The 25,402-nt window shown below is 41.2% G+C and overlaps 1 protein-coding gene across 2 annotated transcripts in view; it reads left to right on the top strand.

The window, feature by feature from the left end:
* Window positions 1–12,159: 12,159 nt before the first annotated feature.
* Window positions 12,160–25,402, top strand: part of SLC41A2 (solute carrier family 41 member 2) — a 115,589-nt gene continuing 102,346 nt past the window's right edge. Inside the window, exons 1-2 of one of the 2 annotated variants that reach the window (XM_042947580.1) lie at window positions 12,160–12,281; window positions 17,531–17,696. The gene's annotated coding sequence lies outside the window, so the exon portion shown is untranslated. The remainder of the gene's footprint in view (window positions 12,282–17,530; window positions 17,697–25,402) is intronic. The other variant, XM_042947581.1, reaches the window with a different exon arrangement.

Below are 25,402 nucleotides of genomic sequence, written 5' to 3'. Positions count from 1 at the left end.
AATGCAGTCTATAATTAAAGTTTTTAAGTAAATTAATAATTCTGCTGGGAGTGGAACCAGAACAGAAAATCAAAAAGCCAGTAGCAGCACCACTAAAAGTAAAGGATGGTAAATTAAAATGTATGTATCCATGCATTTCAGGAGGAAAAGAATTGAGTATCCACTCAGGATTGACAACATTGTGTTAGCCTGACTTACAAAGACTCTGCTGACAACCTTAGTAGGGACATGGTCAGATAAGTAAATAGTATCTGTCCATAACTTATCTTCTGCGTTCTCTGATCATGCTTTTCATTGGGTGTCATGGAAGGAGAGAGACCCTATAGTCCACCTGGTGGGTGTGGACCCAGGAAGGGGTACAGGAAACTGGAGTGTCCTTGTTAATGAGAACAGGAAGTCCAAAGCCCAGAGGCAGGAACTCGTGGGCACAGTTGAGGAACCACAGGAACCTGATGAGTATTCAAGGACAGCAAACCTCTGCTCCTTCAGAGGTACATTATAAAGACACCAGGAATAGGGAACCCTTGAAACATTACCATGTTCATGCAGAAACTCTCAGTAGGGACCAACCAATGACTATATTTCCAAAAGAGATATAAACATCATACCGAAATTCTTTTAATTCCTCAAAATCCCCTTCTCCTCCCCACTCCCCTGCTTGCCTTTTTTTTTTTTTTTTTTTTTTTTTTTTTTTTTTTGGTAAAAGTTCCTGGGAATAACCTTTACCTGGAATACTTTCTCTTTCTTTTCCTATCCCCCCTCCTAAAACTTCTATTAGCATGGCTATTGATCCTTTACATTTCAGTTTAATATCACTTCCTCTTACAAGTTTTCCCCACTCCCTCGTGTCTCCCTGATCCCCAAACTTTGGAAGATGCTTCTGCTTTGTACAGCTACAGCCTTCTCAGATTCACCTTACCATTAACTCTAGCTTTTGTTGTCACTGTTTATTTAGTCATCTGTCTTCCCTGAAAGACAATGAAGTGGTACCCTCGGGAGTATTTTTATCACCATTTAAGCTGTGGAATCTGAAGTACATTGTAGAGCGATACCTTGACTCCTCATCTATAAAACAGGCACAACAACAGGCCCTACCTTAGAGCATTGTGGTGAGCACTGAATGAGTTCATACAGACCAGGCGCTTAGAACAGTAGACCCTCACAGATGATCTCATACCAGCTCCTGGATCTTCCCATCCTCTGCCATTTTGGCAAATGGCAATTCCAGTATTCCGACTGCTTGAGCCAAAAGCTTTGGACGCATCCTTAACCACCTTTCTCTTTCTCTCTTACCCCTCATTCAATCCATTAGCAAATCCTGCCTGTCAGCTCTACTCCCAAATGATCTACTGCTCAAATGATGCAGCACTTTCTCACCACTTCCTCTACGACCACCCTGGTCTGAGCCATCATCCCTCTCACCTGGATTACTGAAACAGCATCCTTACTGGTCCTCCTCCTGCTTCCACCGTTGCCCCTCACTCAGCTCTCCACAATCATCCCATTGAACCACAAGTCGGAGTGGGCTATTTCTCTGCCCAGACCCTTTCGGTGGCTCCTGTCTCACTCAGAGTCAAAGCCCAAGACCTGATGATGGCCCACAAGTCTCATGACTGGCCTCCAGCTAAGTCTCATTCCAGCCACACGGGACTCCTTGCTGTTTCTTGAACAGAACATACACACTTCTGCCTCAGGACCTTTGTGCTTATTGTACTTCCTCCAGAGAGCTCCCTCGCTCCTTTCTGCTCAAACCAGTAAGAACTCCGTGGACCACCTTATATAAAACCATCTCCCTCCTCTCTATACTCCTCCACTCCAGACTCTCCAACTCTTTAACCTATTTTATTTATATTCCTAGTAGTTATTACTATGTGGGGTATCTATCTATGTATCTTTATACATGTATACAGAAAGCTGTGTGTGTATATATATATATATATGTTTGTTTATTGTCTTTCCCCACTTGAATGTAAACTCTGTAAGGCAGGTATCTGTTTATTTTGTTCACTATTACACTCCCAGAGCATGAAACAACATGGCATAAATGCCATAACTGCTCAATAAATATTTGTAAATAAATGAATGACTATTGTTATTTGGTACACAGTAGTAGGTCCACCATAACTACTTACTGCATAAAAAAACAAATGAATATTCCATAGTTTCCCCAGAAGAGCATTGCTAATGGGGGGCTCAGGTGAAAGAAACGGGGACGTGTATGCACAAACATTTGCTGCATGGGCTGCATGTTCTTGGAATCACGGTTTCTTCTAATGCTTTTTAAAAATGAGTGTTTCAGAGGTGCCTGGGTGGCTCAGTCAGTTAAGCATCGGACTTCTGCTCAGGTCCTGACCTCACAGTTCATGAGTTCAAGCCTCATGCTGGGCTCTGTGCTGACAGCTCAGAGCCTGGAGCCTGCTTCAGATTCTGTGTCTCCCTCTTGCTCTGCCCCTTGCTTGCTCTCTCTCTCTCTCTCTCAAAAATAAATAAAAAAACATTTAAAAAAAATAAATAAAATGAGGGTTTTATACGGTTTGTATGTCCACTTTTAAGTAGTCTGCACTTTTAAGTTTCTAAACCTCAGTTATCATCAGAATTACCCACAGGGATTCTTATTCAATCGGTTTTATTTAATTGGGAATTTAAGTAGGTTTGAGCAAGAATTTAACCTTTAGTTTCCTTATATGAAGAATAGGATTATAATACCATCCACTAGGGTGGTAAGGATTACATAAAATATTCTCTGTGGGGTGTCTTACACAGAGTATTAGGTACTAATGCTTCTGCTCATTTTCTTTAAAGTTTAGAGGTAAAATTCTTACAAACAAATCATATTCCTTGCTCTCTAAAACTTTAGGTTTGGGGGCACCTGGGTGGCTCAGTCGGTTAAGCGTCTAACTTCAGCTCAGGTCACAATCTCAGGGTTTGTGAGTTTGAGCTGGGCGTCGGGCTCTGTGCTGACAGCTTGGAGCCTGGAGCCTCATTTGAATTCTGTGTCTCCTCCTCTCTCTGCCCCTCCCATGCTCATGCTCTTGTCTCTCTCTGTCTCTCAATAATAAATAAACGTAAAAAAAAATTTTTTTTTTTAATTTTAGGTTTGATTTCATCTTTAGTCCGGATCTCTACTTTGAGTTCCAGATTTATTTTGCAAATACGTACTCAGCATCATCACTTGGATGTCTCACTGACATGTTGAACCCAACATATCTAAAGCAACTCAAACTTGTCTGCTGGAGGCCTCCTCCTCCAAGTCCCCCTTCTCCAGCAATGGAATAAGCTCACACCAGACATCTAGGAGTCCTTTCCTCTCTCTCACCTTTCACGTGCAATTAACGATCAGGTGCTTACGGTTCCGACTCTGATCAATTTTCTCGGTCCCCCATCTTCAACTCTCCATTGCCTGCACACTGGTCTTCACACACCCTCTGCAGCTCCCTTCTTACTCATTCTCCACACTGCAGCCAGAAAGGTCGTTTACAAATACAAATCGGGTCGTGTCCCGATGGATCCTCTCCAACTCTTTAGTGGCTTCCTTTTGTCTTTAGGATTAAGTCTAAAGTTTTCAGAGTGGCCCCCAAACCTTCTACCCACCTCTCCTTCAGCACAGGCACCTCCCTGTAGCCACAGGTGAAGCCTGTTCCTACCCAAGAGCCTTCAAACCTGTAGTTTCCATAGCAACAAGTGCACTCCCCACCCCACCCCCTTCCTTTGTTGCCCGACTTAACTCTTCCTTATTCTTGAAGGCTCAGCTTAAATGTCACTTCCTCAAAGAGATCTTTTTTACCGCTAGAGCAGACAGGTCCCTTGGTTACACAGTCTCATAAGTCCCAGGCCTTCCTCTAGCAATCATCACAACCGTGATTAATACCGATCCTCAATTCTAAGCCACTTGCTTCACATTTTAAGTTGCCAGCTGTCAGGCAGAAGAAGATGGCATTACCATCACTGTTGCCAACACACATTAGGACCTAATTTTTTAAAAGGGGGTGTCTCTGGACCCAATTCACCTTGCGCTATTTTCAGAGTTGAAATTTAATTTAAATTTGGATTTCAGGGGCACCTGGGTGGCTCAGTCGGTTAAACATCTGACTCTTGATTTTGGCTCAGGTCATGATCTCATGGTTCCTAAGATGGGGCCCCGAGTGGAGCTCTGTGCTATCAGTGCAGAGCCTGCTTGTGATTCTCTCTCTCTCTCTCTCTCTCTCTCTCTCTCTTTCTCTCTCCGTTTCTCTCTGCCCTTCCCCCACTCTCTCTTTCTCAAAATAAATAATAAACTTAAGAAAGTAACCAATTTGGATGCCAACTTAAAGCTTAAAATATCTAAAACAAAACAAAACAAACACTCTATAGGGATACTTGGGTGGCTTAGTTGGTTAAGCATCCCACTCTTGATTTCGACTCAGGTCATGATCTCAGGTTTGTGAGTTCATGCCCCCAGTCAGGCTCTGTGCTGACAGCGTGAAGCCTGCTTAGGATTCTCTCACTGCCCCTCCTCCGCTCTCTCTCTCTCTCTCTGGAACAAATACATAAAGCATTAAAAAAATACACACTACATTGTGGCATACAGAATGTGGAGCACTGTCTAAGTAGAAGATTGCCCACCACGGCCAACGAGTGAAATTTAGGGCAGTTGAAACCATCAGCTCAGAATCAATCAGAAGAAAATGGTGGTAAAATTTTCAAAACTGGGAGAGGGTGGCTTCTCTGACACCAACTTTGCGCAGAAGTCCTGAAGGACTACTTGACCCAGGGGAGGAACACTTATCTGGTTGGAATTTGACTTCTGGCAAACTTTTAAGAGCAGCTATTTATCTCCTAGTGATATGTAATTGAGAACAGTAAGAACAAAAGCCACTTGGAAATACAGACAAAGCATTGTGTTTTCCCATATGCTTTTCAATCATCCTTTCATACCCCTAATGGTGTTTAGGGCGTGAAGAACCCTGCATACACCCTTATAAAAAGCATTAATGCACAGGATCAAGCCTGACACGGAGGCATACTTCACCCTGAATGTGAAGGTCAAAACTCAGTTTGATTGTAAAGGAGAAAAACAGAAAAAAACAAAACAAAACTGGATAAACGTATGCTCTGCTGTCCCTTAGCACCTGAAAAGCTGCTACTAAATCACGGGCGTGACTGACAGTTGGAAACTTTGCTCTGAGAAAATGAGTGCCACCAGCTGTGTCATTTTTAAAATGACAGTCTTTCAGAATAAGTGCCTGAGGACCGACGCCTATGTTTTGTTCACTGGAATGTCCCCCGAGCGTAGGCCAATACCTGAGTCCTATACAAAAGGTGCTCAATAGTTGTTAGATAAGAGTTCTCGGTTTACACTGCAAACTTTGGTCACTTTCACCCAGGTTGTGGCGAACTTGAAAAGGCTTGGGATCCCGGCCACCTCCCCCGTGCCCGTGCCCTTTGCTTCTCCACCTCTCTCCCAGGGGGAGGGTGCTGGGAGCCGCCCTAAATCCAATCCCCCTACGGGGCCACCCCCTTCTCTCTCTGACCTCGGCTCCGGCTCGGCCCCTGCTGCGCTGCTCCGCGGAAAGGCCAGCGGAGAGTTGCAAACGCTTTGGTTTTCATTCCAGTCTACGAGAAGGAAACACGAACCCAGCCACCAGGAGGCCCCTGGTCTGAGAACAGAAATCATGAGTCATAGATTCGGGGGTTCGGACCTAGGAGCAGCTGGCGATGTGGATGGGCGTGGGTCTGCGGGGATGGAGGGGGCTCCCGAAAGGCCACAGTCCTTCCCTCCCGGGTAGGGCTCCCCGAAGATTCCCCCACCCCCACCCCCCACCCCCATGCCCCCGACCCCGTGCTCTCCTCGCTCTCGCCCCGGGCCCGCGGCTTTCAGGGGGCGGCCAGGGGTCCGGGAGGGGGCGGCGCTCGCGCTCCAGGTCGCCGCCCCCGCGGCCACATCACCAGGCGCTCGCTTCCCCTGGGGCGGCGGCGCGGCTGCGCGTGCGCGGGGCGGCCGCGCGGGGGCGGGGAGCGAGCGGGCCGCGGGCGCCGGCTCCCGGGCTGTCAGCGCCGGGCCGGCGAGGGCGCGAGGAGGCGCGCGAGCAGGAAGGAGCCGCGGCCCGGGGCAGCCGCCAGCCGCCGCCGCCGCCGCCGCCGCCGCCGCGGGGGACCAGGTGAATGCTCCTTCCGTCCCCCGCCCCGGGTGCCTCGGTCGCGTCTGAGGAGGCGGGGTCCCCTCTCCTTACACCGGCCGCCGCGGCCGCGCTCCGGGGCAGGTGATAATGGAGGGGAAGTCTGGGCTTTGGCCACGGCGCCGGGTTCGGGCGCATCCCAGGTACTGGAGGGAGGAGGGGCGGGACCGGGCTCGGGACCCAGCGGCCGGGGCGACGGGGAGCGGCGGCGTGCCCCTCCCGAGCCGCCGTGTCTCCCCACCCCCTCGGGCCCCCGCGCCTGCCCCACCTCGGGCGGGACCGCAGGCTGGCCCTGGGCGCCGGCTGCCGGCAGCCGCGGGTGGACGGGCGGGCGGCCCCGAGCCCCGCTGGGCCCGGCAGCGGGTGGTGGCCGAGTGATGGGTGGAAGGTGAGCTGGGCTGGAGACGCCGCCAGGCGGGCTCGGGGCACACCCCGGCTCCGCTGCTTCAGGGCTCCGCAGTTGCTCTGTGTCCCCGCCCTCTTTGATTCTTTTCTTTATGTAAGTGAAATACACGCATCTCAGTTAACCCCCCCCCCCCCGCCCCAAACGTGCATCTACATGGAGAGATTATATGTTCGTATGTAATTATGTATTTACCATTTACATGCATATTACGTGTCGTCTGTCTGTAAATGAGCACTTGGGTTTTTTTTTTTTTAATTGAGATATACTGCACACACCGTAAAATTCGCCCTTTCAAAAGTGCGGCCTTCACATAGTCACAAAGTTTTGCAACTATCACCACTATCCTGAAATTAGCATCACGTCAAAATGAAACCCTTTGACCCATTAGCAGCCATTCTCATTTCTCCTTTAGCCCACCCTCTGGCAACCATTAATCTACGTCCTTTCCCTAAGGATTTGCCTGTTCTGGAAATTTCATATGAATGGAATCATACAGTAGGTGACTTTTTGTGTCTGGCTTCCTTCGCATAAAAAATGTTTTCAGGGTTCATCCATTTTGTAGTGTGTATCCGTATTCTTTTTTCATGGCTGGGTACTATTCCGTTGTATTGATGTAGCATAGTTTCAGATATTGTCTATCTATTCATCACTTGATGGACATTAAGGATGTTTCCACTTTTGGTGATTGTGAATAATGCTGCTATGAGTATTTGTGTGCAGGTTTTTATGTGGGCATATGCTGTCATTTTTCTTGGGTGTATATATGATTAGCTTGTTGAGGAACAGCCAAACTTTTCCATAGTAGCTGCAACCTTTTACATTCCTGCGGAACAGTGTATGAGGGTTCCAAATTCTCCACCTGTTGGCCAACACTTGTTACTGTCTATTGGGTAGTTTTTATTATAGCTATGCTAGTGGGTGGGAAGTGGTATTGATTTGCATTTACCTGATGACCAATCATGTTGAGCATCTTTTCGTGTTCTTATTTGCTGTTTGTACGGCTTCTTTGGAGAAATGTCTCTTCGTATCCTTTGCCTATATTTTAATTGGGTTATTTGTCTTTTTTCTTACATGTCGGGTGTTTGTCTTTTTACTGTTGTATCGTTCATTTGTGGACGAAATTTTAGGTTTGGGGGCTAGTAAACTTGAAAAAAACCAACCAACCTGATAGCAAGTGACATGGTGCTTCTACTTGGGGGAAACTAAGTGCCATTTATGCTTTTTTCAGAATACCCAACCTGTCAATTCTTGGGTGTCTTACTGCCTGTTTCCCTTTCTGGTATCTTGAGAAAAGCCACAAGAGAGACCACACACAGTTGGTGTTTTCATATATTCTTTGCTTGGTTTGAAAAAAGTCCCAGTTATCACTGTAATTACAAATAACTCGGATTGATGGCTAGCTAAACAAACTAATAAAAAATGGCAAACACCAGTGATTCAATTAAAATTTCATATACTTACCTGCTCAAGCAAAGTGGAAGGTCTTATTTTACTAAGTCCGTGTAGTTTTATTACAGTTGTATTCATCTGTGGGGGGGGGGCAAATTTTTCTGATGGCGCTGAAGTTAAGAGCCACTTAGAGCTGAATGAACACGACTATGCTTATTTCGTCGTTAATTTCTGAGTACACACAAATTCAGCGTTAGCCTCAGCTCTTTTATAGCAAAAACCACTGGAAAAGACACGGCACCTGTCTCTCAGGAGTTCAGGCTCACTTTCCTATTATCCTAATGTGACTGTTCAAAAATATACTTCCAAATTTCAGAAATGTTATAGAAAATAAAATTAAAGATTTCCAAGTGGAATTAATGGATAAGCAGCTGAATAGAAGTGTGAAGAAAAGCCCAATCCTGCTTTTCAACTGCTAACTTATATAACAATGGAAACATTTAACCCTTTTATGCCTCATTGACTTCCTTCATAGAATGCATAATTTCACTGTATAAGCTGAGTGTATGTTTTTCTTTTAGCTAATGGAATGATTATCAAACATGTTGAAAATATCACCCATCCAAACCAATAGTTTGTTACTGACTCACCCAAAGGGTACGTAAATGTCCCGAGGCTACAAATGTTTTCCAAGGTGGCCTTCTCTGCACTCTGGAGTTTTTAGTGTCACTTATTAAGGACTGAGAGTCGAGGACAATGAAAAGTGGGAACAATTTGGGGACATGATCCCTGGGAAATGGTGGTCAGAGCAGACCCTGCCTCCTTTATGGTGGACTTCTAGGTACCTCTCATCTTTTCTCTGAGATTATTGTAGTTAGATTTCTGTAACTTAAAAATACTGTATGTGTTTTAATATATATAAGTCATATATATCTCCAGTAGGGTTCAAAGGCTAGGACTGTCAATCAGTTATTCTATCTTAATGTGAATGGATTTATTCAGATTGCTTTCCCCTTGATCAGCTACACTGAGGAAATGGGAATTTTGACTTGAAGAAGGATAAGAGAGGTAAGTAGTATGAGATCATGGAACATTTTGCGGGTTTGGCAAAACTTGCTGTATTTCTAGAAGTGTGGGTGTTGAAAATGGAGATCTTTGGACAGCATAAAAGGTCTGGAAGAAGAGTCAAGAAAAGCAAGAATGAGAATTTGGAAGGGAAGGTTGTAGGATATGAAGATAGATTCAATATATCGAGATATTTTTGCCCAAGAGAAATTCTAAATAGCACAAGTGGAAGAACCTTTTTCTCCTTCATTCCATTCCTCTTCCCCTTTTCCCCACCTTGCTTCTCCATGCTACTCTCCTCCTAGGACCCTGAAGTCAGATTGCGATGACTGTTGTGCATGTGTAAGCTTTTCAGTGTGCCAGTTACACCCCTTCTGTCTCCAGATTCTGGTTTCTTGAGATCAGAGTAAAGAAACCAGATGAAGATGAAAATACTGTTAAAATAGTTTGTTATTTCTGGTAGAGCTGGATTGGAAAACTTAGTTTAGATCCCTGCTTTCTCTATTCCTTCTTCATTTGCCTACCTAGAGGCAACTGTAGCACTTAAGGTACAGGTCTCACCTGCAGGGAGGGAAAGTCCTGAATCAGGAAGTTTACCTTCTAGGAGTTGGAATGGGAAAGGAAACTTTCTTTGAAGGCGTCCAAGTTCCAGACAGCCAGTGAGAGCTTGGGGGCGGGGCCTGTCTGGAATATTGACCTTTATTCTTATCTTAGCCCTTAGGTAAATCACTTTCTCCAAGGAATTGCTGCTGGGGTAAGAGAAAAGTGTCCCTTCCATGGCCCCCCTTCAATCCCCATTTCTCCTACTCAGAGGAGTGAAGGTTCTGCTGTCATTAGAAAAATAAGCAGCCATCCTCTTGCGTTTCGTAGACTAGCCTAGGAAATTAATCATTTATAAAATTGGAGCTGAGGTCATGTTTTCCTTGGAAGAGTTTTTTTAAGTGGGTGATCATTTCATTGTATGGTTAAATGTATAGATTATTAAGTCTTTTTCCTAACTTGTTTTACTCCTCCAATATTTATTTACTGAGTGTCTAATAGGCACTGGGCTGGGCCCTTGGGATTCAGCAGTGAACAAGAAAGGGTCCTTGCTCTCATGGAGTTTACAGCCTAGAGAGACAGCTAGTGCAGAAACAATTACAATAAAGCGTAATAAATGTTAGAAAGCTTAGAGTACTTTGGGACCAGAAGAGGGGGACCCAATCTGAGAGTGTCAGGGGAAGTGATGGCTGAGCCCCAAGGTCACAAAGTGGAATAGGAAGTAGCCAGGTGAAAAGGAAGAGTGAGGATGAGCAAGAGTTTCAGGAAAAAGAACATACGGAAAGGCCAAGAAGGGAGAGAGAGGGTGGTATACTAAAGCAGTATTTTTCAAACTGCAGGCTCCTGGGCAGCTACCAGTAGATTGTAAATTCAATTTAGTGGATTGTGATCTGCATCTTTGATTTATTTATTTATTAAAAAAAATTTTTTTTTATGTTTTTATTTTATTTTTGAGAGAGAGAAAGAGAGAGAGAGGGGGGGGGGGCGGGCAGAGAGAGAGAGACATACACAGAATCCAAAGCAGGCTCCAGGCTCTGAGCTGTCAGCACAGAGCCTGATGTGGGGCTTGAACTCACGGACCATGAGATCATGACCTGAGCTGAAGTTGGATACTTAACCAACTGAGCCACCCAGGTGCCCCTGTGATCTGCATCTTTTAAAAAAGAAAATGTGTCACACATAGTTACTAGATTGTAATATGTAAAGTTTGAAAATGTCTGCAATAGAGGAAAGAGACAAAAAGCCTGTGTGACCACAGGCAAAGGTGGATGGGAATGATTATACAGGATTTAGTTAACCTTGTTAAAGAATTTGGATTTATTTTATTTTTAAATTTTTTTTTCAACGTTTTTTATTTATTTTTGGGACAGAGAGAGACAGAGCATGAATGGGGGAGGGTCAGAGAGAGAGGGAGACACAGAATCGGAAACAGGCTCCAGGCTCCGAGCCATCAGCCCAGAGCCTGACGCGGGGCTCGAACTCACGGACCGCGAGATCGTGACCTGGCTGAAGTCGGACGCTTAACCGACTGCGCCACCCAGGCACCCCGAGAATTTGGATTTATTTTAGAGGAAATGAGAAGCCACTGAAAAGGGTCTGATTAGATTAATTATTTTCCAGAGATACCTCTGAGTGCCTGGCCTTTCTCTACTCAAATACAAACCGCAAATTCCTTGGCCCAGTGTTACAGGTATTCCAAATTTGGTTCTAATCTATTTTTTCTAAAGAATCTTTCTTCTATTTTTTGTACTGGAACCTCCCATTTCATAAAGACTTATTGTCTGCCTAAGTGCCTTTGCACTGACGGAAAGATCTGTCTCATGTTGAACCTCTGGCATTTAGCTTAGTGCTTGGTACCCAGTAGGGATTAAGTAAATCTTTGTTGATAGAGTCTAAATATCCTGTGTATTAGAACTGTTACATGGTAGTAGAAATGACCTTGATGTTTCTAATAATACTTGCTTTTGGAAAAAGAAAAAGGTTTTATTAGAAATTCTTTTTTGGGGGGTGCCTGGGGTGGCTCCGTTGGTTGGGCGTCTGACTCGTGATTTCAGCTCAGGTCATGATCCCAGGGTTGTGGGATCAAGCCCCATGCTTATGATTCTCTCTCTCCCTCTGTCCCTCTCCCTCTCTCTTTCTCTCCCCATCCCCCCCTCCCCCATCAATTCTTGTATTCTCATTTGGAATCATGTTAGTGATAGAATCATATTGATTTATTTAAAAGATAATATTTAACAAAAAGTACTCTAATGTTATTCTAAAGCAGTAGCAGAGAGAAGAAAAAGAAGAGACTTTCTGATCTGGGAGTTTTTCTTCCCAAGGACTATAGAGCAATGACAGATTGTTCATACGAGGAGGCAATCTAGCAGTCATTTATATTTTGTTTGGATGGGCATTTTCGGAGCACTCACCAGAAGACAGTTTTATGAAGATGGTTAGGAACAAAGAGAATAAATTAGATTAAAATGTATCAATCATATGAGCTTAGTGGAGAGGCAACAGAGAATAAATTTTGGTTTTAGAAGAAGTAAAAATAGAACATCCATACACCCAAAGAACTTACAAATAAGAATTTAATGATGTCAGTTTGTTGCCAGAGAATGATTGTACTGTCACAGTACTGTGACTTCACAGAATTAGATTGTGAAACCCAACTGTGAAGGAAAAATTCTTTAAGTGTATGGTTTCGATAAGTGGCAAGAGAAGTTATGAAAAATTCATGAAAGGTAGAGAGATTTCAAGTTCTGATTCAAATTTCTCTTTAATATACTTTTGAGATGGGGAAACTTGGCTAATTAGTTTTGTAAATTAGATTTTATGTAGCTTAAACATGAGTGCTAGGATCTAATTTTGCTAATATGGGATGGCTTTTTTAAAAATACTTACTGAGTCTTGTATTTTTATGTTCTACAGAGTCCTATTTTAAGCAGTGCATTGTAGAACCTAAATTGAAGCTGCTAACTTGTATAAATTTATCCTCAGGAAGTCATTCTAAATATGGGAAATTATTATGCACCAAGATGTTCATTTTCGGTGCAATGTAGTTTAGTGAAGAAAATGCCCTGCTATAGGGAAATGATTCATTACAATGTGGCAGTGCACTTGAAATTTAACCATTAAAAGTGCCGTTTTAGAGCAATGGTTTCTTATTTATTACTTTTTAAATTAAAAAATAAAAAGTGCTCAATAAAGGCCCCTGGGTAGCTCAGTCACTTAACGGTCCAACTCTTGATTTCGGCTTAGGTCATGATCCTGTGGTTTGTGAGATCAAGATCAAGCCCCTAGTCAGGCTCTGTACTGACAGTGCAGAGCCTACTTGGGATTGTCTCTCTCCTCTCTGCCCCTCCACTGCTCACACTCGTGTCTGCTCTCTCTCTCAAAATAAATAAATAAATAAATAAACTTTAAAAAAAGTGCTCAATATAAGCAAAAGTACAGATAATATAAAAATATACAGGATTTAAAAAGCGAAAGTGGTGTTTCAAGTCCTTCCTTACCCTACCCCACGACCGAGGCCAACCTGGTTCTTTAGAAATAAATACTCTGAGCACTTTGGTATCTGCCCTTCCAGACCTTTCTTCAACCCAGTGTTTTTCAAATTGTGCTCTCATGAGGGGCTTCTGGGTCTTCTCAAGTTAGGTAGGTAGAGACCTAGTGGATGGGAAGCAGGGTGCTTCACTCTGTACTGCTTTGTCTGTTCCTGTTTTATATATAGGGATTTCACATAGGGTTGAATTTAAACAAATAATTGCTCTGCATTAAAAGTAAATGTCTAGGGGCACCTAAGTGGCCCAGTGGGTTGAGCATTTGACTCTTGGTTTCAGCTCAGGTCATGATCCCAGGGTCATGGGATCAAGCCCCACGCTAGGCTCTGCACTGGGCATGGAGGTGGAGCCTTTTTGGGATTCTCTCTCTCTGCCCCCTCCCCGCCCCCCACTCGCTAAAATAAATAAATAAATAGATAGGAGCCTGCTTGGGATTCTCTCTCTCTCTCTCTGCCCCTCTCTCCTGCTTGCTATAAATAGATAGGTAGATAGATAGATAGATAAATAAATAAGAAAAGGAAGTCCTAAACACCCTACTAAGGAATTCCAGATCTTACCCAGTTCACCATTTTGCTACATAGTGACATGAATGTTCTGCATAGACCTGTCTGTTTTCCCCAGCAGTTTTATGGATGGTAACCAGTCACCTTGTTGGAATGCACTCTCCCCCAACTACCTTTTTTCCCATCTCTCTAAATCTTACCTGTTCTTTAAATTTTTTTTATTATTATGTTTATTTATTTTGAGAGAGAGAGAGAGAGAGAGAGAGAGAGACAGTATGAGCAGGGAAGGAGCAGAGAGAGAAGGAGATACACTCCGAAGCAGGCTCCAGACTCTGAGCTGTCAGTGCAGAGCCCGAGGTGGGGCTCAAACCCACAAGCTGTGAGATCATGACATGAGCTGAAGTTGGATGCTCAACTGACTGAGCCACACAGGCGCACCTAAATCTTACCTGTTCTTTAAGGTTTTGTTCACCATTGTTTAGTTCATTCCTTCTTTCAACAGGTATTTAGTGAACATCTACATTTTGACTAATGTTGAATAGGAAATACGCAGAATTTGTATCAAAAGCTCATAAACTAGTAAAGGATGACCTTCATGTAAATAAGGGCAGTAATGTTTTGCAAAGAAAGAGCATTTGGCGGGGAGGGGGCAGGTACTGCTAAGATAGAAGTGGTCTCTTCCTTTTCTGCAGTTTTATATGTGACTTATAAAAGGGCAATTTACGATACAGCTACATTTCTGGGTCTTCAGGAAATACTTGTTAACTTATTAATTGAATAATAGAAGAAAATGCAGAGAATTCACCTGTGAGTTAGGGATGAGACTTCAGAAGGAGCTGCTTTCATTCTTGAACCATCAGCTGTGTTAAAAAATAACTTGAACCCAATTTACTGGATTCCAGTGTTGGGCATGAGCAAAGTTGAGAACGAGTATTGGAAGGATCTTGGTTCTGTAGTCCTTGTCCCCCATGGCCCGCTCTGGGACAGAAGGATCATAACACAGAGAATGCCTGTAGCATCTTCCTTGTCATGAGCTGGTTAGTCAGCAAGTCATGAATTCAAGTCCTGTATCTTTATCTTACTAACTTTACAACTTGGGCATATTACTTAACCTCTTCAAGACTCAGTTTCTCAAACTGCAGGGTATGAACATGTCTGTCTCCCAGGTTTTCGAAAAAGACTATGTGCGAGTCCAGAGTGCTGTCTGCTATTTTCTTCACACTCTGCCACTTTCCTCTATGTTTTTAGATAAATAATTAACAAAGAATGTTTAATAACATTTGAATTTTCTTTTCTTTTTTTTTTTTTTAAAGCAGAAAACTCTTGTACTCTAGCATTCGCAGATGATAAGGTTTCAAAATAACCCCAGGCAAACTCATGATGGATTCTGTCTTTCTAGTGCTTCATGTTCTGGTTGAGTAGACTTAGTTTTCAGTCTAGAATAAACCTTACCGTGTGGTTTAAGGTAGTCTGTGTTCCTTGTGAACTGTAAAAATGTTATTTAGATATCGTTTTAAAAATGAAAGATACATCAGGTATGGTGTGTAAACTTAACAACAATATTAGAGCTACTTCCTATTTCAGCTTTCATTTTCTTTTTTTCTTTTAAAGTACTGGTTTCCTGAAGACCCGTATTGTTCAGTACGTGTACTGTTTAGTGTATGTACAAACTGGTCAATATATATATATACGTATATAAATATTTGTGTACACACACACATACCACTTTATAGCATACTGGCAGTGTAATTAAAAGCAAGATTGGATAAGCTGTATAAAAGATAAATATTTACCCTCAGTTTATTTTTTTTAGAGAAAATTGGAACAAAACAGTTGATCTGAAAGTTATAAGCCAGGGGTTCAACCTAGCAATATATAATATTTTTGTGATTGTATGGTACAGTATATTCCCTAGGATGGGGAGAAAGAGGTGGAATATTAGGTTTTGAACCTTTTATAAACTATAAAACTAATGATGCATAATGATAATTAGCTAAACATATTTTGAAGACTCAGTACACCGATGTAAGCATTTTACGTGTATTAAGTCCTTTAATCTTTATGAAAACCCAGTTAGGGAGGTTTGTTTGTTTGTTTGTTTGTTTATCATGAGGAAACGGAGATTTAGAGGCATAGATCCCACAGCTAGTAAAAGTCAGGATTTAAGACACAGCAGTTTGACTTAACTACTGTCAATATCATTGGCGGGTGGACACTTCTTGACATTTAAGTTTTTCTAAGAAGCTCATCTCTCGTAATTGAAGTGTGGAGATTGGCTAAATGAGTCACTTGAAATGTCCCCGTAAAATCACTCAGTGCAAGCCCTGTTATTGATTAACCTGTTTAATGAAAGCATAGTAAATATCTCGGTAAGCTTTGTACAGTTTCAAACACAGCATAACGCATTTGCCAGTGATTCCACATCGGGTCTACAACTTTGAACAGACAGTTAGTATTCTCTCCTTTTCAAAACGTACTTGACTGAACTCTGTATACTCAGGTATGGGATTTTGTGAATAGATTTTGTAATCTGAATTCTAAATGCTATTACTCTTTAGAACAAACCTATCCCTTTCTCAACCCTGGGGGCAGTGCTTACTAGGCAATCCAAACATGTGTTTGAGCATTAGCAAGGAAGTACCAAAAGAGAGAGAAAAAAATTAATGTTTTTTAAAGAAACAGTGAGGTAGTCTTGGGAAAAATAATACCTTTTTGTGACTCTTACTTTGGGGTTGTTATTATTATTATTATTATTATTATTACTACTACTGTAGTCTCCACACCCAGTGTGGAGCCCAGTGCAGGGCTTGAACTCCCAGCCCTGAGAAAAAGACCTGAACTGAGATCAAGAGTCGGGACATTTAACCAACTAAGCCACCTAGGAGTCCCTGGAGTTACTGTCATTTTGAATTATATGTGATGGATTATGAGGGAGACCCGCCATAGACTTGGTAATCTGACCCTGCTTTGGAGCTTGGTGGGCACACGTAGTTATTCATCCACAATTATGTAACAAGTATAAAGTATAAATGAAATCATGGCTATGGAAAATGAATGCAACCGTTTGTCAGCTATCTGGCAGTGTTTAGGTTGTGTTCTTTAAATGAAGGCTGTTGCTTTTTGGTTGTGCTGTTCTTATTGAGAGATGAGTGCAGAGGGAGAAGTAGGAAGGAAGAGGCAATTTTAGAGCTCTGAGGAATTTCAGAAAGAGGAAATTGTAAGTAACCATTAATAGTAACTCAGTAGAATAATATTGATAAGGAAATTTGGGGGGATATTTTATGAAATGCAAAAGGCAGGATGTAAAATAATATGTACAATATAAGCCTATTTTTGTTTTGAATATATATATATATATATATATATATATATATATATATATATAGTAAAGTTATATACCACTATGTCATCAGTGATTATCTCGGAATGATAGGTTTCCAGAATAAACAATTTTTGTGTATCTTTGCCTTTTCTTCTTCTTTTTTTTTTTTTTTTTTTGCACTGAAGACCAAAAAAGAAAAATAATTTAAAAAAACCTCCCTCTATGCTAGTGGGAATTAGAAGAACAGTTTCAAATGAGCAGGGAAAGAAGGAAGGGTAGTCAGGATATTTTTATGAGCAAAGACCATCATGACAACTAGGCTGGTTTTTAGGTGGCTTTGAGTATAGTTAGCTTGAACTTCAAGTTGGACCCAGAGCCTCCCCCAACCTTTTTCCCCGTCCCCCGCCCTGCCCCCACCCAGCTGGTATTTGAGTAAAAAGGTACACAGCCCTGACCAAAGGGTAGAGAAGAGACTTGATTGAGTTAGGCCATTGTTTCACTTTGTTGCCAAGATAATCAAGTAACATAACACCGTGTACCTGTAGTTTACCTCATCTGTGTATCTTCTCTTGTACTGAGTCTGTGCACTTGAATTGACTTCACAGTGCTATGTAACAGGGAGCACCCTTGAGGGAAAGCACAGCCTGGGAAGGTAGAAGATCTTTCTGGGCGGTGCCATTGTGCAGGTGTCCCAGCGAGGGAAGGTGGTGTTAGGCTGCCACCTGAGGAACACCTCTGCGAGGGAGCTGTGCTGTTTTATCACTTTGGAAGGTAATGTAATATGGCCTGCCCGTCAGTTCACTGCTTCACCTCTGACATCTGGGGCCGGGGGAGGGGGGAGCTGTGGGTGAGTAGAAGTGCTTTAAGTAAATAGTTAAAATGAGATACTGTGACAATTATGGAATACTCCTGGTCTTAAAATGTAGAAAAAAAATGCTGACTTTATCTGTGGCAAATCATTTTTTCCTTTCTCTTTTCTTAAAAAGAAAGTTTCATTTTTCTTTTAAATTTTGACACATTAGCTTTTTTCTTCCTTTCTCTGTTCTTAAAAATGGGATTTTTTTTCTTTTAAACTTTGGGACATTGGCATCCTTTCTGTACCTTAAAATTCTGAAAGAGTTCATTTTCAATTTTTAGTTTAATTATACACAGAGTTGATGGTATATTTTATGTTGGTCTAGAAGTGGGTTTACCTTTTCAGGGTTGAATTCTCTGTAAGAATATAAGGATGTGTCATGGGGGAAAAGTATGAAAGTATACTTTTGTAGGAGTTCGGAAAAATGTTTACTAATTTGAAATGCTGATGAAGTCATTACTTACTTTCTAAATTTAGGTATTTTAGACTTACAAGTGCCAGAGAACACTGCTAAGGAAATGCATTATTTATGTTTTATTCTTATGTACACTATCTTTTACACAGAGGTGTTGAGTCAGTTTATAAAAAAACAACACCTACAAGAAATGTTGGCTTTTTAAAAAAAGAATTACAAGACTAGTACTAGAGAAAATAAAACTAGGAGTATCACATTAAGATGAATACATTAATCATAGACTTGAATTTTAACTATAGCTATCAGTTTCCTTGCTGCTGAAGTAAAAAAAAAGGGGGGGGGGTTTCAATATTTATTAAAGAAAAGAAAAATACTGGTTTTCAGTAGCAACGCTGTCTGTAGCTATTATTTCTAAAGTTTCTTATGACTTTATACATGAATGATTGATGAGAAGGTGATGTTCTCAGCAGGAGTTTGCAGGAAATTAATGAATGTCAATAGCTTGTCAATTGAAGGAGAGAGTGTTAAGTGGTAATTTTTGAATAAGATACGTGTAAGAAATGTTGAAGACAGAGTAGGAGAAATAAACTGTTTTGTTGTTGAAAAGCGCTTTCTCAACTTCAAAACAGAGTTCTCTGATTAAACTTGTTTGCCACCCAACTATTCCTCAGGTTTTTTCAAACAGTAGCACTAACTGATGTTTTTGGTAATAGTTGGCTTCCTGTGTTATTAAAACTATTTGTGTATTGCTCTGAATTTAATCAGAATATCTAGTTAAATGGTTGAATTTTTTCCTCATTTTTCAGTTGGTTGGTTTGATAGGGACTAGATGTAATCTAACTGATGGCACTTGGCAGAATAAACTGTACTTTGTTTATGCAATACACATAGTTCTTTGGACACGCATATTTATTCTGTCAACATTTTCTCGATAAGTAGAAATGGCTTAACTCTGGGATATGTTTTAGTTGAATCATTAGCTTGATTTTGACGTATCCTTCTAAATAAACCATTCTTAAATTATATTTATTATTTTTATTTTTTTTGAGAAAGAGAAAAAGAGTGAGGCAGGGGCAGAGGGGGAGAGAGAATTTTTTATTTTTTTAATTTTATTAAAAAAATTTTTTTAATGTTTATTTATTTTTTGAGGGAGGGAGAGAGAGAGCATGAGCAGCAGAAAGGCAGAGAGAGAGGGAAACACACAATCCAAAGCAGGCTTCAGGCTCTGAGCTGTCAGCACAGAGCCCAACGTGGGGCTTGCACTCATGAACCACGAGTTTGTGACCTGAGCCAAAGTCGGATGCTCAACTGACTGAGCTACCCAGCCGCACCCCCCCCCCCCCCCCCCCGCCGAGACAGAGAGAGAATCTTAAGCACGCTCCATGCTCAGGCCTGACGTGGGGCTTGATCTTGCAATTATGAAATCATGACCTGAACCAAAATCAAAAGTCCAACGCTTAACCAACTGAGCCACCCAGGGGCCCCTCCAACTACCTTTAAATGAGCTCAACAATGATAAAAATTATGAGATATGTAAATTACTATAGCTCATCTGTTGTTTGGACCAATTTGAGACTTCACCCCTTATAAAGCCTGTGGGATAGTTATTAAGTGGGCTCACCTTCATTCTTTAGAATTGTTACTGTGGAATGGTTCCTTTTCCTTGTTTAGCTACGGGACATGAGCAGAAGACATTTATATGCTTTTTTCCCCCTAGTTCTACGTTCTTAACTGGATACCATGAAGTATATACCTCTGCCAAGCCAAGATGGTGCATTTGGAATTCTGGAGGTTTCTTTTATATTACAAATTGATTTTTTACCTTTTGAGGGCCAAGCGATACATTCAAATATCATAAGAAACACAACGTGTCATCTGTGCCATGTGGGAGTTGGCATTGGGAAACCAAATGGATACCTTTCATTTAAAATAAGAAAAATTCTCGGGGCGCCTGGGTGGCTCAGTCAGTTAAGCGTCCCACTCTTGATTTCAGCTCAGGTCATGATCTCAAGGTTCGTGGGATTGAGCCCTGCTTGGGATTCTCTCCCTCTCTCTCTCTCTCTCTCTCTCGCTCTCGCTCTCACTCTGTCTCTTGCTACGCACCCCCCCTCCCCACCGCTCTCTCCCCCACTAGCCCCCCTCACGTGCATGCTGTCTCAAAGAATAACATAAAAACTTAAAAATTTTTTTAAATTCTCTCTTTAAAACTGTGATAGGAGAATTGCTAATTATTGTTGGCAATAAATTTTGACTATTCTTTCCTCTCTGTACCTTTAATCCTACATTAATTTGGGTAGTTTTTTTTTTTTTAAGTGTTTATTTTGATAGAGAGCACATGCATGTGGGGGAGGGGTAGAGAGAGAGAGAGGGAGAGACAGAATCTCAAGCAGCCTTCACGCTGTCAGCACAGAGCCCCACATGCGGGCTTGAATTCATAAACTATGAGATCATGACCTGAGCCAAAATCAACACTTGATCTTAGCCAAAAGGCCGAGAAGCAATAACCTTAGCCAAAATCAAGAGTTGGTCGCTTAACCAGCTCAGCCACCCAGGTGCCCCGGGTAGATTTCTTTGAGGTGGTATACTTTTATCATCACCTTTTGAATGAGATGAATTGTTCCTAGCTGTTAGGAACAATTTGGTAGGAAGTATAGAAGTGGAAAAGCTGAATAAAGGAGATTGGATTGAATGAAGGAAGTTTAGAGGAGAGAGAATAATTTACCTGGGTTTGGTAATCTAGTAGAAGGCAGTGAGTTATTGTGAAACATTAGGAACCCAAAATAAGCGATATGGGGAGCCCAGTGGATGAGGATAATCAAGGGCTAAAAATGAGAAATGATTTCTGTAAAAGTGGCAGGGCTAGCTCAAATGAGAAGAGACTTCTTCAGTACAAACCAGTAGTCAAGGTCTGTGATCCCCATAGATGGGATTAGAGTGTCCTCCCAGGTTCTGATGAGCGTTCAAGGAAGGAGGAGTTGGCATGAGGTCACAGCAAAATGGCAGAGAGTGGTGTCGGGGTGAACATGAGAAAACCAGAGGGATGATTGTTTAAGAGCTTATTGGGATGAGCTCTGAGAAAGGTGATTTGATGGAAAATCCTTAGGAAAAGGGAATTGTGAATAAGAAATGGGGAACCTGAAGTGTTCAGGTCATGAAACTGATATCTAAAAGACTTTTAAACATAATTTTTGCTTAAGTGAAAGGAGTTGATCATTGAGAGAAATTGGTGAGGATTTAAGTTTACACAGATTTAGATCTTAAAATGAAAATACTTAAAGTCAACTTGTTGCCTAGGTGCTGCAAAAAGCAAATTAACTAGACATGATCTTTCTTTATGAACTAATTATACAATTAAACAATTAAGTACTTACTGAGTATTATTCAAAAGAATGAACCAAAATTTTTTATGAAACTAGAAAATAATTTTGTATGTCAGCTGAGGTCTGCCCTAACCTCTCTGAAAACTAACTGACTACATAATACATCCTCCGTGGTAACTACCTACATTTGAATAACTAACCAGAAAACATAGTCAAAGAGAAAACAGAAGGGAGCAGAATGCACACTATACGAATACATACAATTTATACAAATATATTTATATAAATATACCCACCTGATGGACAAGTTTTGAGATTTTTTGACTAACTGTGAGAATGCTGGTAACAGATTAACTCAAAACAGTTTTGTTGTGGGAAGATAACAAAGTATTAAGCTCTCATTTAGTGCCTTTCTTAGTAATTAGGCAGGACAGGCCTGGTAACTCACAGCTCTGTTGGATTTTTCAAGTGTATTATTTAGCCTTTGCAATCAAACAATGCCTCCTCCAGCACCAGGAACAGATTTTCTCCAAGATAATGATGTAGTAAATACATACATACAATATGCTGCTTTTCCTAACTTTTTTTTTTTTAATTTTTTTTTTAACGTTTATTTATTTTTGAGACAGAGAGATACAGAGCATGAACGGGGGAGGGTCAGAGAGAGGGAGACACAGAATCTGAAACAGGCTCCAGGTTCTGAGCTACTAGCACAGAGCCCGACGCGGGGCTCGAACTCACGGACCTCGAGATCATGACCTGAGCCGAAGTCGGCCGCCTAACCGACTGAGCCACCCTAGGCGCCCCACCTAACTTTTAAAAACAAGCAATTTAAACTAGTGTTTTTAATTTTTGTGACCAAAGTTGAATTCATAAGGAGTATCTGGTATTATTAGTTTATATTTCTTTAAGTCAGTGGTTCTCTGATGTGACTCTGTAGACCAGTGCTGTCCCATGACAGTACTTTTATAGGGAACACGGAGTGAGTTCTTCATTAATCTAAATGTGTTTAATGGAAGGGCTGTCTTTTGGTCTAAGATTTTGTCTCTTCTGCATTCTTTTTTTTTTTTTTTTTTAATTATTGTATTTATTTTTTTAGATGTTTGTTTTTGAGAGAGAGAGAGTATGAGTAGGGGCGCGGGCAGAGAGAGGGGGACAGAGGATCTGAATCGGACTCTGTGCTGACAGCAGAGAGCCCGATGTGGGGCTCAAACTCATGAACTGCGAGATCATGACCTGAGCTGAAGTCAGATGCTCAACCAACTGTGCCACCCAGGCACCCCATATAATATTTTTTCTAAGTTTTAATTTATTTATTCATTTTAAGTAACCTCTACACCCAACATGGGGCTCAAACTCACAACTCCAAGATCAAGTTCTTCCAGCTGAGCCAGCCAGGCACCGCTCCCTTCTTCATTCTTGGTGTTAAAATGTACAGTTATTTTTTAAAGTTAATTAATTAATTTTTTAATTTACATCCAAGTTAGCGTATAGTGCAACAGTGATTTCAGGAGTGGATTCCTTAATGCCCCTCACCCATTTAGCTCATCCCCTCTCCCACAACCCCTCCAGCAGCCCTCTGTTTGTTCTCTGTATTTAAGACTCTTTTATGTTTTGTCCCCCTCCCTGTTTTTATATTATTTTTGCTTCCCTTCCCTTATGTTTATCTGTTTTGTATCTTCAGCTTCTCATATGAGTGAAGTCCTATGATATTTGTCTTTCTCGGACTCATTTTGCTTAGCATAATACCCTCTAGTTCCATCCACATAGTTGCAAATGGCAAAATTTCATTCTTTTTGGTTGCTGAGTATATACACATATACATATACATACCACATCTTTTTTATCCATTCATCTATTGAAGGATATTTGGGCTCTGTCCATACTTTGGTTATTGTTGATAGTACTGCCATAAACATTGGGGTGCATGTGGCCCTTCAAAACAACACAACTGTATCCCTTGGATAAATACCTAGTAGTGCAGTTGCTGGGACATAGGGTAGTTCTATTTTTAATTTTTTTAGAAACCTTCATACTGTTTTCCAGAGTTTGTATTCCCACCAGCAGTGCAAAAGAGATCCTCTTTCTCTGCATCCTCACCAACATCTGTTGTTGACTGAGTTGTGAATTTTAGCCATTCTGACAGGTGTGAGGTGATCTCATTGTGGTTTTGATTTGTGTTTTCCTGATGGTGAGTGATGTTGAGCATTTTTTTCATGTGTTGGTTGGCCATCTGGATGTCTTCTTTGGAGAAGTGTCTATTCATGTCTTTTGCCCATTTCTTCACTGGATTATTTGTTTTTTGGGTGTTGAGTTTGGTAAGTTCTTTATAGATTTTGGATGCTATCCCTTTATCTGTTATATCATTTGCAAATATCTTCTCCCATTCTGTTGGTTGCCTTTTAGTTTTGCTGATTGTTTCCTTTGCTGTGCAGAAGCTTTTTATTTTGATGAGGTCCAATAGTTCATTTTTGGTTTTGTTTCCCTTGCCTCCGGAGATGTGTTGAGTAAGAAGTAGCTGCGGCCAAGGTCAAAGAGGTTTTTGCCTGCTTTCACCTTGAGGATTTTGAGGCTCTCTGTCTTACGTTTAGGTCTTTCATCCATTTTGAGTTTATTTTTGTGTATGGTGTAAGGAAGTGGTCCAGGTTCACTTTTCTGCATGCTGCTGTCCAGTTTTCCCGGCACCATTTGCTGAAGAGATTGTCTTTATTTCACTGGCCATTCTTTCTTGCTTTGTCAAAGGTTAGTTGGCCATACGTTTGTGGGTCCATTTCTGGATTCCCTATTCTGTTCCATTGATCTGAGTGTCTGTTTTTGTGCCGCTACCGTACTGTCTTGATGATTACAGGTTTGTAATACAGCTTGAAGTCAGGGATTGTGATGGCTCCAGCTTTGGTTTTCTTTTTCAAGATCGCTTTGGCTATTTGGGGTCTTTTCTGATTCCATACAAATGTTAGGATTGTTTGTTCTAGCTCTGTGAAGAATACTGGTGTTATTTTGATAGAGATTATTATGTACGCTTATTTTTTAGAAAAAATCATTAAATTTTTTAAAAATTTTATATATATATTTATTTAATTTTTTTCCAGTTTTATTGAGATATAAGTGGCATATGTCACTGTGTGAGTTTCAGGTTTACAGCATAAAGTTTAGACTGTGAAGTAATTACTATAGTAAGTTAACATCCATCAAGCCATATAGAGAGAATAAAAAGAAATGAGGGAAAAAACCCTTCCTTCTTGTGGTAAGAATTGTTAAGATTTACTCTCTTAACAACTTTTATATGTCATAGAGCAGAGGAAACTATAGTCATCATGTTGCACATTATATCCCTAGTACTTGTGTATCTTATAACAGGAAGTTTGTACTCTTTAACCTTTTTTGTTCCAATTCACCCTTCTCTTCCCCTGGCCCCATCTCTGGTTATTCCAAATCTGATCCTTTTTCTGAGTTTGGGTCCTTTTCTTTCTTTTCTTTTCTTTTCTTTTCTTTTCTTTTCTTTTCTTTTCTTTTCTTTTCTTTTCTTTTTCTTATGATTCTACCTATAAATGAGATCATGTGGTATTTGTGTTTCTCTTTTTGCCTTATTTCACTTAGCATAATGCCCTCAGGATTTATCCATGTTGTTGCAAATGGCAGGATTTCCTTATTTTTTTATGGCTGAATAATATTCCACTATGTACACACACACATGCATACACACACACACACACACACACGCCACAACTTCTTTATCCACTTACCTTTCAGTGGACTCTTAGGTTGTTTCATGTTTTGGCTATTGTAAATAATGCTGCTCTGAACACAGGGCTACAGATATCTTTTCAATGATCTAAAGATCATTCCTTTGGATATGTTCCCAGAAGTGGAATTGCTAGATCATATG

This window comes from Panthera leo, chromosome B4 (genome assembly GCF_018350215.1).
Source record: "Panthera leo isolate Ple1 chromosome B4, P.leo_Ple1_pat1.1, whole genome shotgun sequence".
Taxonomy (NCBI): Eukaryota; Metazoa; Chordata; class Mammalia; order Carnivora; family Felidae; genus Panthera; species Panthera leo.
This window is presented reverse-complemented; position numbering and strand designations above follow the sequence as displayed.